Here is a 16666-nt window from a genome sequence, read left to right on the forward strand (position 1 = left end):
CCTGACTCAAAAACACCAAAATAGACTTGACTGTACTCATTCCATCAGTCTTCATATTTACTAGGTGTTTCTACTGTCAATACTGTTTCCTCATTCCCAAGACTCTCCTCTGGTTAATGTCTCATTGCCTATTGCTTCCAATGATTTAGTAAGATGAATTCCTTGTGTTTACTTGGAGTATTTTTTTTCACTGTAATATTTTCATGTCAAGGAGGAAATTGGAGAAAATAGTCAGGTGAAAAAGAAAGGATATGAGCAAAATTGCAGGAATGAAAATAAAATACTATTGTGATTTTGTAAAGGATTAAGAGTAACCTTGCCTGGTGATAAGAGAGAATGTTCATGAAGGAATATTAATGGTAGTGTTGCTGGGTGAATAGTATGTATGAGGTCAAGTTTTTGAAGGTTTTAAAAAATGGTTGAGGGATTTGTACTGATGATGATAATTGGTTACATTTATAAAAAAACTTATATTTTATACAATATTGTATTTTTTATTTGAACTTCAACTAATGACAGATATTATATAATAGATAAGTGAATAAAACTGGACTGGTTAAGAATCTTTAGAAAATAAAAAAGCTAATAATATACAGGTCATCTGACTTACCTATCAATTTTTTCTTTCTTCTACACTACATTATTTTCTTCATCTTTAGGCAAAAGATCAAAATGACTGGTCTTGTGTTCTGCCTGCATGAAAGATAACTGTATTGGAAATATATGAGTTGCAATGTAGAGGATAAAGTTGGTTTTGATATCTGACGAAAAATGGAGGTTAATGGGACACTGTGGTGAGCACAAGGGTATTAAGTTACATGAATACAATTTGGGAGGAGAGGATGATTTAGGAATAAAAACTAGTTTCTTGTAATGGTTACCTTAATGATGATGACAAAGCAATGCATGACATGAGTATGTAACTACATTAGATTAATAATAAACATCAAATGGGTAAATTTTAGTCTTTTAAGAAAGCAGATATCAGCACTGAGAAAAGGAAAGCATTACATAAAATACATAAATCAGATCTCAGTATATCATTGAAAGGAAAATATTTCTGAAAAGTTTTATGAGACTGGGGTGAAATGTGCCTCTTATTTTGAAGGTGACTAATTTTTTTCCCAAAACACTAAATCAAATTTGGGTTAGGACCAGATAGCATATGAAGAAATAGATAAAAGGGGAGTAGAGTGCACTGGGGATCACAGATAAGCAAAATTTTGCAGAACAACAACATTATTATCACTGGCAATAAAGAGGATGCCAGTGAAATGCCAGCTCTATATTGTCAGTCCTGTCAGAGGGTCATAAAATGAGTTAACGAAAAAAAAAAAAAAAAGAAAGAAGAAAGAAAGAAAAACTAAACAAGATAAAGTGATTGTGTTTTAGTGCCTCTAGATCAAAGAATGAACTTATTTATTTGCTTAGTAATGTTTTCTTTGTAATTTTAGATTGATAGATGTCTAAAAATTTTATGAAAATGGGTATGTAAAGAATAAAATCAATGATTATTAAAATGATTATAGGAAATAAGGGATTTGAAGTTAATCTTACAGGACCATTTTCAAAGAAGAAAGAATATAATAATCAGGGCATAGTGCATACTCTATTTGGATAATAATTTTATGTTCTCCTTGCTTCCTTAAAAATGAGAATTACTTAAAAAGTATTTAAAACATTTTGAGGATATTATCAAAAGTAGCAGCAGTAATGAAGTCACCTCTGACATAGCTTAAGAGACCCAGGATCATAGTTGCAAAAACTACCAGACAATTTTTTAGATCCTACACTTTTTTAAACTGATATAAATTTAAGTAGGTGTATTAATTACTTTTTGTATGCTAACGGCCAAGCAACTGTGCATTTAAAGTAGGTGGCAAAATTGATTTCATTGTAAATTAATTCAATCTATCAATACTATTTCTTAGTTGTTTATTTAGTTGATGAGTAGAAGCATCATACATAGCAATGTGGAGAAAATAAAGTTTCAACATCTGATACACATATGTGAAAATACATTCATAACTATAATCTCTGATTGAATTTACATCTATTTTTTTCTTGTGGTTCCTAAAGTATAAGCTGAAATGATCAGTTCCATTATTGTGTTCTTTTATCCTAGATACTAGACATTGGCAATTTAAAAGGGTAGACCCTAAAGACAGTGAGTCATTACTGATTTCTAACATAGCAATTTCACAGTCTAAAGATAACCACTATTTCTAATAGAACTATTAATTATTTTTGTTATTTTGAGGAATAATCTCTACAGAAATCATTATCAGCATATAAGGATAAACTAGAGGATATTGTTTTAACTCAATATCATTTTTAGGTGTACTACATTTTGGAAAAATAGTAATGTATTCAGAAATAATCACTAATATAAAACTAGCATGAGCTAATATCCAACTATTTTATAGTTTTGGAACATTGTGATGTATACCTGAATATCTCTTCATTGAAGGATTTTCTGATAAAGTTGATATGAGTCCTATGGGAAGGGATTATAGAAGGTATGCACATCAGGTTTGGGGAATCTTGAAGTCTAGGTTATAATTCTGCCTACAACATATTTTCCCTCAAATTAAATTAACTTATATTTCTGCTTGCTTCAGCTACCTGCATTACAGTTTTGCAAAGTCCTCAATATATACTTCATCTGATGTGTGAATGTATTTATATGTCTGAATTATCCAAAATTGGAAAAAAGGACAAAGTTGACAAATAATATCCTTTAAATATCATAGGGTTCACAGTTCCATATAAGGATTATTCAGAAAAAAAATGAACTCTATTTGACTCACTGTTTACTATTGATTAATGTTCACAGACATGGTGATGAAGCATGTTAAATTATACATTTCCATTTGGTACATTTACACATAATTGGTAGAAAAGATAACCACAGAGTTTGCAGGTTCATTTTAAAATCCTATGAGACATTAACAAATATTGTGTATAATCTAGAAATTTTATAGTGTATGCATTAGATTTCTCTATATACTCTAATTTTCAAAATATCTTTTAAATAAATCTCAACATTACATTGGTATCCTCATTAATAAATTATTTAAATAAATATTTGACCTCATACATATGTATGAGGATTATTATAATTTATAAGGGCTCTTTATTTAAAACTTTATATAATTCAGCTATTCACCTGATATATGGATATTTTCTATACTCTCACTGTCAAAGTCAACCTGTTTGAACAACACCAGTAGTAAAAATCTCTATTTCGCCATGCTTCCTTTCTATCTTAAGTTGACAGAAAGTTTATCATATAATAAGAGATGATCTTATAACATGCCTTTCGTATGTGCCTACATGTATATAATGTAAGATCATATTAATTCTGATAGCCTATAGAATTGCATTCAATGAATATTGTTAAATCAATGAATAAATTAATGAGAAAATAATGGTGAGTTGATGTAAAGATTTCTACAGAATGATCTTTCATTTGTAAAGTCTTAAGTTTTATGAAGAAACGAATATATGAAGGGTTAGATATCAATAAGCAGACTAGTCCAACTTTGCTAAATTGGTATAAATCATTCCTCCAAGCCCATGTTCTGCACATGATCCCAATGTCAATTAAATCTTCAAAGTTTGATGATATTTTGGTCTCTCACATGTGCTACTAAGAGGCTAGACTGGTGCTTAGGCACTGATTTATATGATAAGGTTCTTTTTATTTTTATTTTTTTATTATTAGTTGTTCAAAACATTACATAGCTCTTGACATATCATATTTCATACATTTGATTCAAGTGGGTTATGAATTCCCATTAAAAAATATCTATTTTTTAGTTGTAGTTGGACACAATATCTTTATTTTATTTATTTTTATGTGGTGCTAAGGATCGAACCCCAGGGCGTTGCACATGCTAGGTGAGTACTCTACTGCTGAGCCACAACCCTAACCCTGATAAGGTTCTTAAAACCTTTGCTAGACTTCTTTCAGTCTGTTCTACCTACAGCTTAAGAGTCAGCATGGAATTTATATTCTTTCATACACAGGATTAAGATATGCTTTTCGATGAGGACCAACCAAATTAGATGCCCTTCAATAGATGAGTGGATAAAGAAACTGTGGTATATATGCACAATGGAATATTACTCAGCATTAAAAGAGAATAAATGGATGAAGTTGGAGAATATCATGCTAAGCGAAGTAAGTTAGTCCCCAAAAAACAAAAGCTGACTGTTCTCTCTGATAAGTGGATGCTGATCCATAATAGGGTGGGGGGCATGGGAAGAATGGAAGAACTTTGGGCAAATGTGAGGGTGGGGAGGGGAGGGGGAATGGGGGTAAGAAAAATGGTGGAAGGAGATGGACATCATTACCCTAGGTACATGTATGACTGCTCATATGATTCGACTCTACCTTGTGTACAACCAAAGAAATGAAAAGTTGTGCTCTATTTGTGTACAATGAATCAAAATACATTCTGCTGTCATATATACCTAATTAGAACAAATAAATAAAAATTTTAAAAAATGGACCCCAAAATGCCCTTCTACAGTTCTCTGCTCTCTGGAATGTCTCTTACACTCTCCAGATCTCAAACTCCTTTTTTATTGACTCTTTTGACTAGAAAAGGGGGCTGTTTTAGTTTTTTTAGCCTTTTACACTGTTGTGCAATTTAATGGGAATGAAATATCTTTCAGAGTAGAGCAGTGAGATAAAAGATAAAGAAAATAAGTAACGAGGATTTATCTCATACTCTTTGGACAGTAGAGTTGTTTCTTTGGGCCAAAGAATTTGTTGTAACTCTGGAGTTTTAGGTATTCTTGTTGGGGCCACAACAGCTGTGCAGTTTCATGATTGGAACTGTCCTCAGGGAGTATTGAAAACAAAATAGGAAAACAAAAATAAGAGATTTCTCCCAAACTCTTTAACATGCAAGGAGCTCTTGTCCTTGTTCTCTTTTGAAAAATGGGTGGTTTTGTTGTTGGCACACACTGTACTGTTCTATTTGTGCCAAGGCCAGAATATAAAAGAAAAACATCTCAACTTCCATTTTAGGCTGTTATTGAAGTTGTTATTTTAGTCCTTTATCTGCCTGCTTTTTCTGATTCCTCAGGTGGTTGCTTTCTCTGTCCAGTTTTTAGTTGTAATCAGTGGACAAAACATTTAGATTTTGAATAACTAACCTAAAATTTGTTCTATTGATTCTTGGAGATAGAAAGATTAATGAAAATGTATTATGTTTTGTTGAGAAAACTTGATATTAAGCAGTAAGAGTCATTCTACTGAGGACAACTTAATTGAGAGAGATGCTTTGTGAGTATATTTATAAAACAATTCTCACCTTCCCCCCATAATTGTGCATAAATTAAGCTATTAGAATTATAGCATATTTTAGTGACCACAAGTCAGTAATCTAGATTTAATTAATAGAAATTACATGTTGGGACTGTGAGAAGAGTCCATGTTCAAGAAATATATAAGCTGACTGGACATTTGAGAGACTTTTAATTAAAATTGAAATTTGATTTGCATTCCAGTTTATATATTGGATTATTAATTAGTAAAGAGGCAATTCTACCCAAAATATGAAATGGAACAAAGGAAGTACAAGGACCCATGAATGAAAATATTAAGAACTATAAATAAACACAGAGATGATGACTTTAAAAAGTAAAAATAAAAGAGAGTAAGTGAGAGAGAAAGAGAAATTCAAATCCCTTAGCTCAATTCTATGTTTGTGCTTGAGGAAACCTAAATTCTAATTTTGTGAAAGTATTTGCTCTAGGTTGCAGGGCAACTGGATTTGGGCAAGAGTTAGTGCCAGCAAACTTTCTCTGTAAGAAAGAGTAATTGTTTTAGACTTGGAAGGCCATATGATCTGTCACATCTATACAACTCTGCCACTTCAGTGTCAAAGGAAGCAATAAACATTGACTAGATGGACATAACTTTGTTCCAATAGCAATTTATTTAGTAATACAAGTACTAATGTATCAGATTTTACACAGAGGTTGTAGTTTGTTGAACCCTGATCTAGAAGGCAAACCTTTTAAATACCCATTGGAAATCAACTATTTGTAGGACTTTACTTTTATGGAGGAATACAAGGAATTAAAATTTAATGTTAGGGGCTGGGATATAGCTCAGTTGATAGAGTGCTTGCCTTGCATTCACAGGCCTGGCTTTGATCCCCAGAACTACAAATAATGATGATGATGATGATGATGATGATGATGATGATGATGATAGGAGTAAATTTTTCTTTTGTCTGTTATTTACTTTAAAATGCATTAAAAATAAGACAGAATGGTAGATGGCTAGATTGACGGATAGATGAATGTCATAAAGCAAGTATAGTAGATATTTGCAAAAGAATCTACGTGATAAGTGTATGGATATGCCTCATGTAAGAATTTCTATTTTCTTTATATTTGAAGACATTAACAATAAAACTTAAGGAAATTTTTAGTACAGGATCTAATTCAAGTTTCTTAAATGGGTAAGTTCTTTAAGAAAATAAAAATCATTTCTTGCTAATATTATTTTAGTGGATTAGTTTTGTAACACCTTAGAAATGTGGAATTAAAAAAGTAATATTTTCAAAGAATTATACATCAGTGATACCTTATATAAGCCAAAGATTTGGATGCTGTTTTTGGATAGAATTTTTCATTTACCACAGAACTTAAAGTGTTGGCCAAAGAAATGTCAACAACAAATAATTAAGTTTAAATTTGGTTAACAATCCAGTTTGTAGGATTTTTTTAAAAAAATCCAGATAGTCATATTATTACTGTTATTTTAAAAACACTTATTGTGCTAGTGGTTTAAATGCAAATCATATTGTGAATTTTATTTAAAGCCCTCCTAAGAATAAGGTTATGGGCAAATTTAATATGACTCAGTGCACATAAAATGAGAAGGTAAGATAACCCGTGGGTGTTTTACTGTACTTTAATATATTTTTTTCTGAACTAAATATAACCTTTTTTTTTCTCAGAGGGAAAGCTAAATGAAATTAGAAAATGGCCTCTTGCCACTCACTACTGTTTTAGTTCGAGTTTATTCCCATCTGAAGCAAAAGTATATTACTTACTATTTTCAGAAAAACATTCTTTGTAATGATACAAACCACTAGAATCTGTATAGATTTTTATAGCATTTGTATTGAAGTAAACACAGAAGTCCTAAAGGAGCCGTAGTATTCTATGTACTATGTTAAATATTTTGACCAACTGTGAAATGTGAAAAGAGTTTACTCATATTTCTAATTTTTATATCTTACTATCTCAAATACTCAATAAGAAAGAGAGACAAGGGGTAGTAAAATATGTTACTCCGGGCTGGGGATGTGGCTCAAGTGGTGGTGCGCTCACCTGGCATGCGTGCGGCCTGGGTTCGATTCTCAGCACCACATACATACAAAGATGCTGTGTCCGCTGAAAACTAAAAAACAAATATTAAAAAAATTCTCTCTCTCTCTCTTTAAAAGAATATATGTTACTCCAACATGAAGAAAATCTCTCCCTTTGTCATCACCATCACTTTCAAAACTTAATGTGGTATTGACATTATGACACAAGCAGGAGAAAGTGGTCTCAAAGAAGTTTATACAAAAATAAGGTAAATTATAAAACTTCAAGATCTTCAAATATTAAGAATAGCAATTATTCTAAAAATTTCTCTATATCTTCCGCAGTTATCTGTGTGGTTTTTGTTTGGTTTTGCTTGTACTGATGTTCAAACCCAGGACTCACACATGGTACTGAGCCACATTCATATTTCTAAATTTCTCTATATCTTAACCCTTAAAAAATCAAACCAAAGCAGCTTTATTTCACCAAGTATTCTAAGAAAGTCAACATCTCACACTTTATTTGATCATGATTTTCAGTCTTTATTGTTTTTTTTTTTAAATCACAAAATAGTAAGTGAAAAAGTAAGAGCAGAGTGAATCAATTGAGGTAATTTTCAGCTATAAACGGCTCAAGGAAATAATAATTAGCTAACCTAAGGATGGAATCAAGCCACTTTCTAACCATTGAACTAACAGGCACCAGAGCTATATTTGATTAAAACTAAGTGTATCTCAGTATTGCATGTGAGAAGAATCACTCTCACTTTTTGATTATTCTTCTCTGAATAGTTATTTAGCCAATTTCATTATGAATAATAAACATGAAGTATAGTTCAAGTACCCTTAGAAAGTCCCTGCTGGAAATCAACAATCTGGAGGACTTTACTTTTATGGAGGAACACAATGAATTAAAAGATACTAGTAGACCAAAGTTCATAAATAGCTAAAATGCATAAAACATATAAAAAAGATTACATATATCCTACTGTAGGACCAGAACAAACAACTGGGAGGTATAATGAAGTTTAAAAAAGATATTCTACCTTCTAGGATTTTACAAACAAGTAGTGAAAAATTGGAAGTGGCCACTTAAATATGATATTGTTTAATATTGATACAACTACAGTAGGATCTATATAATTTATTTTATATGTCCCCGTAGTTAAATGGGCTCTTAAACACACTGACCATGATATAAGAAAGTCTCCAGTTTTAAAAAAATATTTTAAAAACATTCTGTTTTGTATCATTTAAATAAAGCCACAAATTTTCTAATTTGGTTGATTCTGACTTTTGGAATTTCACTATAACAAACAGATGTTAGAATAAAGAGGTAAGGAGAACACTAAAGCAACCTTTAAAAATTCACATTCACATCATTTGGTATTTGTGAAGCAATAGTACTAGCTGGATGTAGTAGCTAATACAAATGTCTTTTATATCACAACAGTTGATCTTGTCAATTAATACCCTGTACCTTAGGTAGGCCTAAGTTAAAATTTCTGCTGTGCCACTCACAAGCTTTTTTTTATTTTTTATTTTTTATTTATTTATTTTTTTTAGGAAGAATCTGTATGTCCATAGAATGCTTCAAGTACTTATTAGGTGGCAGTTCCTTTCCATATGTCTGATTCATTAGATGAATTTTTGCTAGTTTGTTTGTTTGATTTTTGAGTAGGGGAAAATTGTTCTTTACTCAGGTATCATTACATTCTTATTTGGAAGAAATAAAAAATATTTTTGCATAAAATATACACACACCAACACACACACACACACACACACACACACACACACACACAGACTTTATTTGAAAAAAATGTTCTAGGGACATACAGATTCTTCTTTTACTCATGGGAGAGAGAGAGGGGGAGAGAGAGAGAAGAGAAGAGATCTACTCCCAGAAGAGAGCAGACACAAAGAAGTAGTTTTCCTATGATCAGACAGCTGTGAGTGGCAAAGCAGAAATTTTAATTTAGGCCTACCTATGTGACTGTAAAGTCAGAGTTTAGTATAAGATGCATTGACAAGATCAACTGTTGTGATATAAAGTAGCTCAATTAAAAATAAATTTACAGGCCTATTAAATCCCCAAAGATAGAAACATCTATTTTAAAATGTTACAAATTTAAGTTTCTGTGTATTTCTTTATGTCAAGATTATTTGTCTTGTATTTTAGGTATCCTCAGGAGTCATACTCACCATAGTACCAAAATTATTCTTATTTTATTATGGATGAAAATATGAAAATTTTGATAAAGAGATGAAAGTAATGGATTTAAAACATTTCCATCAGTATTTATACAGTATTCTCAAAAACATCAACATTTTTAGAGTAGGAACCACCACTTGACTAGAAGTTGAAAGAACTGATTTATAGATTAACCTGCCACTCTCCAGCTGTGCAATTTATCATATTTAATTTTGCTTTCCTGAGTCTGTTTTCTTATCTCTAGATGAAATAGTCTAATGACCTCTCCTTCTCCCTCTCCCTCTCCCTCTCCCTCTCCCAGGGGCACTCAACCACTGAGTCACATCCCCACAGAGATAGGGTCTCACTAAGTTGCTAAGGCTGGCTTTGAACTCGTGATCCTCCTGCCTCAGCCTCCTGAGTCACTGGGATTACAGGTGCGTGCTACTGTACCAGGCCAGTGTAATGATTTCTAAAAACAAATTTATTGTAAATATTCTAAAATTCCTGGCCACATAAACTCAATTTTGTCAGTCTCTTTAACTACAGCACTCAATGTGGGTATTAACATGTTGAAATGGTAGCTGATGCAATATCTTTTTATTGGACTTTAGAATATGTTGCTTGTGTCTGTGGAAGAGTGGATTTAAATTGGTTTTCTTTTGGGAAGGGGTAGGGAAGCCAATATTAGAGTGCTTGAACTTTCCCCAATACATTTAATCAATATTCATGGTAGAAGAAACAAGCGTTTTAAATGCACTTAAGAATGTTTTCCAGCATATGGCAGAATAGATATTCTGGAGAAAGAAAATTTTTAAAAAATGAAGTATCTTGTAACTCTTGTTTTAAGAAATGTAACAAAGAGATGAGCACTTTAAATAGATTAAAAAAAAATCTCACAGGGAATTAGAGAACCAAAACAACAATGGAGGTTAGGAAAAATAAAACAGAGAAACAGAGTTAAGATAGGGCAGATGCTAAGGCTATCTTGGAAACTTATTTCCTGATCTCTGTAACTGTGTGGTTATAGGAAGAAAGTCTCCATATTGTACAAAGTCAAAACCAAGATTGTAATTTAAAGTTTAAGACTTTGTAGTGTGGCCAGATGTGGTGGCACCTACCTGTAATTCCAGCAGCTCAGAAGGCTGAGGCAGGAGGAATGCGAGTTCAAAGCCAGCCTCAGCAATTTAGCGAGGCTCTAAGCAACTTAGCAAGACCCCATCTCTAAATAAAATATAAAAAGGGCTGGAGATGTGGATCAGTGGGTAAACACTTCTGGGTTCAATCCTTGATACTAAAAAAAAAAAAAAAGACTTTGTACTGTCACACCCTAAGTTAAAGAGTAAACTGGATAAAATCTCCCTGCCAGAAAGAATATGATTAGGAAAAATGAGAATTTATAACCATATGCAAATCCTCATGTTGTGCTAGGTCTTGAATATACAATATTTCTATGATTTGAGAAATTCCCAAACCAAGATGCTATCATAAATTTAACTCAGAGTGACAATAGCAAAAGCAAATCCCTTCTAAAGGAATATATTTTCCATCAAGGTCACATCATATTCCCACAGTTAGAGCACAAATATTTCACCTCAGGAAGCAAGCCATGTGAGCAAGTTGAACCAGTTATAAATAGCAGAAATAGAACTTGAAGAACTGCAAGTAATTGTACATAATTTAAAAATGTGACTTGAGGGTCAGCCTATTGAAAACTGAGGCTATAGAATGATGTTTGCATATTTTTAAAAGAAGCAAAGCATTAACAAATGTCAGACAAGATAAATAGTATGCTCAGTTTTGCTAGAACCAAAAGGCATAATGTGTGTCAATTATCATTAGACCCTAGATTCTATTATTGTGACAAAAGAACAGTATGTGTTGAGTCTCAGGGTGGAGCCCTGCCTCTGTCAAGAATGAACTTTATGGCCTTGAGAAAGATGTTTTTTTTTTTCCTATTTGTATTTCAGTTTAATCATATGTAAAATGAGGCTAATAATACATTTAGGTTTTGCTGTATAATTTAAAAGAAAAAATAAGAGATGCCTGTTTTGTAATACAAAGATGTGGATAATATCATATCTGGGATTAGAGATTTTATGAGGAAAGAAGGAAATTATGAAAGCACATAGTTAGCTGTTCAATACATATCAATAAATATTCAGTAGGCGTTTTAAAAAGTATTCCTATTATTCAAGTGTGCATTCAAAACAACTTACTTCATGATGAATAATATAATAAACACTGGAGACACAAAGCTGGTTAAAACAAAAGAAACAGGTGCACAAACAGGCATATAAATTAGCAATTATAATGTAAAGTTTTATTTGCCTTAATATACAAGTGTATAAACAAAAACTAAAATCCCGGAGAGAGAAAGGTGATAATTTCTTTATGAGGTGGTCAGCAAATGCTTTAGACGAAAAGAAATATTCAAGCTGAATTGAAAATGATTAATGAGCCTATTGGACATAAATGGAAAGGAAATGGGAAAATGGACAGAATACCATGGGCAAAGTTTAAAAGACTCATGCGATTATATCCAAGTAGTGCCTTGTGGATGAATTAATCTCTATATAAAGGAATATGGAAGAAAATGAAGAATATAAACTAAATACTGATATGAACTTGAATGTATATCTTAGGAAGTTAAAACCAATATTAAGTATTATAGGGTTTTGATCCTCCTTTTATAATGGTTATATTGAAATATAATTCACACATCATACTATTCAACCATCTAAAATATATAATTCAGTGATTCTTAGTATGCTCACAGATATTTGTAACCCTCACCACAGATCCACAGATAATTCTGAAGAATTTTAATCACCTCAAAAAGGAACTCATAGCTGGTGATACAGCTCAGTTGGAAGAGTGCTTGCCTCGTGTGCCCAAGGCCCTGAGTCCAATCCCCAGCGCGCGCGTGTGCGTGTGCACATACACGCACATACACACACACAGAACCCATAGTTATTATTTTAATTAATTTCTTATGGAGGGAAGAAATATAGAGGGAAGGGAGCAAGGGGTGGGGGGAGGGAATGGGGAGGGAAGGAGAAGGGGAGATACTGGGGTCTGCATTAAAACAAAGTATATTCCATGCTTGTATAATTATGTCAAAATGGATTCTACAGTCATGTATAACTAAAAAGAACCAATAAAAAAATTCCTGGATAAATTTTTTTAAAAAGGATCCTGTACCCTTTAATTCTTCTTTTTATCCCCTTATCACTCCCAGACCTAAAAACAAGTAACAAAACTGCTTTCTATCTCTTTATTTTCATATTATGGACACTTGGCATAACTAGAATCAGAATGTGTGGCATGACTGAATTCCTTCAATCTGCAATGTTTTCAAGGTTCATCTGTGTTGTGGCATGTAAAATGTCTTTAAGGCCAGATAATAGTTTGCTATATCAACATACCACACATAGTTTACCTATTCCATTCATCAGTTGATAAGCACTGGAGTGGTTTCCACCATTTTGCGGTTATAAAAATGCTGCTATAAACTTTAGTTTAAAGATTTTTGTGTGGATATATGTTTTTGTTTCTCATGAGTAACCATTTGAGGTACTGTCATATTGTTTTCCAAAATGATTGTACCATTCTGTCCAACCAGCAATAGTTGAGGCAATTTCTCTACATCCTTGCCAACACTTTGTTATTTGACTTGTTTATTGTAGCCATCCTGAAGAGTTTAGATTGCATTCTCATGAAGCAAATATCTATTCATGTGCTTATCAGTCATGTACATACATATCTTCTTTGGAAAAAATATTTATGACTTTTGCTATATTTAATTATTTATTTTTATTATTGTTTTGCATAAGTTCCTCATATATTCTAGCTCATAATATAAATGACTTGCAAACATTTTCTCCATTCCATGGATTTTCTTTTTTCCTTCTTGATAATATCCTTTGGAACATAGAAATTTTAAATTTTGATAAAGTCTAATTTACCTGTTTTGTGTTGTTGCTCAAGTTTTTGCTATAATATCTCAGAATACTGTGTGAAACCTGAAGTCATACAGATTTACCCTTATGTTTTCCACTTTTTAATATTTAGTCCTCCTATTTAGGTGTTTGATATATAATATTAGTTAAGTTTAATATAATATGAAATAAGGATTAATGTTCCTTCTTTCACATATGACTATCTATTGTTCAAGTAACATTGGTTGAAAAACCTATTCTTTAACCATTGTATCATTTTGGCACTTTTTTCGAAAATCAATTGCCCATAATGAATATGGAAAACCCATCTTACCATCTCTGGAATCAATCTCACCTCATCATGATGGATTATCATCTTTTTAATGTGCTGTTTAATTCAGTTTGCTAGTATTTTATAGAGGATTTTTGTATCTTTACAAGTTTGGCAGAATTCAGCAGTGAAGCCAACAGGTCCTAGGTTTTCTTTCATGGAAGACCTTTTATTACTGATTCAATCTCCTTACTCATTATTGGTCTATTCATATATTCTGTCTTTCCATGCTTCAGGAGTGATCAATTGCGAGTGTCTAGAAATTTATCCATTTATTCTAGGTTATCTAATTTGTTGACAAAAATTTCATCATAGTTGTTTCTTTTTATTCTTTCTATTAATGTGTTATCATTTATAATGTCTTCTCCTTTCTGATTTTGTGTATTTGTTTCTTTTCTTGCTTAGTTTAGCTAAAGGTTTATGGCTTTTGTTTGTATTTTCAAAGCACAACTCTTAGTTTTATAAATCTTTTATATTGTTTTTCTAGTTCATATTTATTTTACTTTTGCTCTGATTTTTATTATTGCTTTCCTTCTACTAACTTTTACTTATTTTGTTCTTTTTTTCTATTTCTTCAATGTATGTTAGAGTATTTGTTTGAGATCCTTAAAAATTCCTCTTAGAACTGTTTTTGCTGCACCCATTACATTGTGGTATGTATTTCCATTTCCGTTTTGTCTCAAATGTATTTTTTTTTTTGTATTGAGGATTTAATATAGGGGCACTGTGCCACTGAACGATACCCCCAGTCCTCTTTACTTTTTTTATTTTGAGGCAGGGTATTGCTAAGTAATCTAGGCTAGCCTTGAACTTGCCATCCTCCTGCCTCAGCCTCCAGAGTAGCTGGGATTACAGTCATGAGCCACCATATCCAGCTATCTCAAAATGTTTTTAAATCTTTCTTTTATTTTTTTCTTTGGCCTATGGGTTGTTCAAGAGCATGATTAGTATCTCTGTGTTGTGAATTATCCAAAATCTTCTTGTAAATGATTTCCAGTTTCATACTGTTGTGGTCAGAAAAAAATAGGTCATAAGATTTCAGTCTTAACTTTGTTAGAACTTGCATGGCCTAACTTATGGTCTATCCTGAGAATGTTCGATTTGTACTTGAGAGAATATGTATTTTGCTGCCATTGGATGGATATGTCCTACACACGTCTGGTAAGTTAATTTAGTCTAAAATATAGTCAAGATATGATGTTTTCTTAATGAATTTCTTTCTGAATTTTCTGCCTATAACAAAAGTGGGATATTGTAGTCCCCTGATAGTATTGTATTACAGTCTATCTTTCCCTTTATAATATTATATATGATATGCTATATTATATATTATTAACATGATTATGTTATTTTAATATAATATATATCATGTCATATATAATACATTATTATCTATTCCAGTGTGAATGAATACATATGCACAATTGTTATATCTTCTTAGTGAACTAATTTTTATCCTTCTATAATATCTTCTTCATCTCTTTTACAGTTTTTGAATGTCTAATATAAAAACACTTTCAATCTCTTTTGATTTCCATTTGTACAGCATCTCTTTATCCATCCTTCACATTCAACATATGTGTGTCTTTAAAGATAAAGTAAGTCTATCGTAGGAAGTATATAGTTTGATGCTAAATTTTAGTGGTTCAGGCACTTTATATATTGATTTGTTTTTACTTAAAAAAAATGCTTTTATTAGTGTATTATAGTTATAGCTAATAGTGGAGTTCATTTTCCCCCCATGGATCATTTTTAATTCGTTGTATAAATATAATACACTAATAAAAGCACTCTAAAACATTTTTTTAAAGAGAGAGGGAGAGAGAGAGAATTTTTAATATTTATTTTTTAGTTTTCGGCGGACACAACATCTTTGTTTGTATGTGGTGCTGAGGATCGAACCCGGGCCGCACGCATGCCAGGCGAGCGCGCTACCGCTTGAGCCACATCCCCAGCCCCACTCTAAAACTTTTGATTGGACAATTTAATCCATTCAAAATATTAAAGGTAAGGACTATTTTCATTTTGTTAATTATATTCTGGTTTTTTAATATCCTTTCTTTCTTTCTTCCTCATTTACAGTCTTCTTTTGTGATTATGAGAGTTTCTCTATTGTTAAGCTTTACTTACTTACTTTTTATCTTTTTGGTAACTACTATAGGTTTTGCTTTGTGTTACCATAAGCTTATCACCAAGCTATTTTTAAAAATTTTTTTAGAGGTTGATGTACTTTTATTTTATTCATTTATTTATATGTGGTGCTAAAAATCAAATCCAGTGCCTCACACATGCTAGGTAAGCACTCTACCACTGAGCCACAACCTAAGGCCCCAACAAGCTATTTTAAGCTGATAATTAAACTTGATGGCATAAGGACAATAAAAATTTTATTCTACCTCCCCACATTTGCATTTCTGATATCTCAATTTGCATCTTTTTTATATTGTATATTCTTTAGTAACTATTGTTCTAATATTATTTTCTATAGTTTGATCCTATAGCATGCATATAAAGATATAAATGGTTTATATACCATAATTACAGTATTAGAGTATTCTAAATGGGACTGTGTAGTTACTTTTATCAGTGAATTTTGTGGTATTATATTTTTATGCTCTCATGTTACTAATTACAGATGTTCCTCAACTTATGATATAATGATGTCCTGATTAACCCATTATAAGTTGAAAATGTCATAAATGAAAAATGTGTTTTACACACCTATCCTACTGAACATCATATTTTAGTAACATTCTATGCTGTAGAATATTGGTTGTTAACCATCATTACCCCATGATTAGGAGCTGCAGTCACTGTGGCTCTCTGCGCAGTAGTACTAAGTGTCATTTTTTACCTTTGG

Source organism: Callospermophilus lateralis, chromosome X, assembly GCF_048772815.1.
Source record: "Callospermophilus lateralis isolate mCalLat2 chromosome X, mCalLat2.hap1, whole genome shotgun sequence".
Taxonomy (NCBI): Eukaryota; Metazoa; Chordata; class Mammalia; order Rodentia; family Sciuridae; genus Callospermophilus; species Callospermophilus lateralis.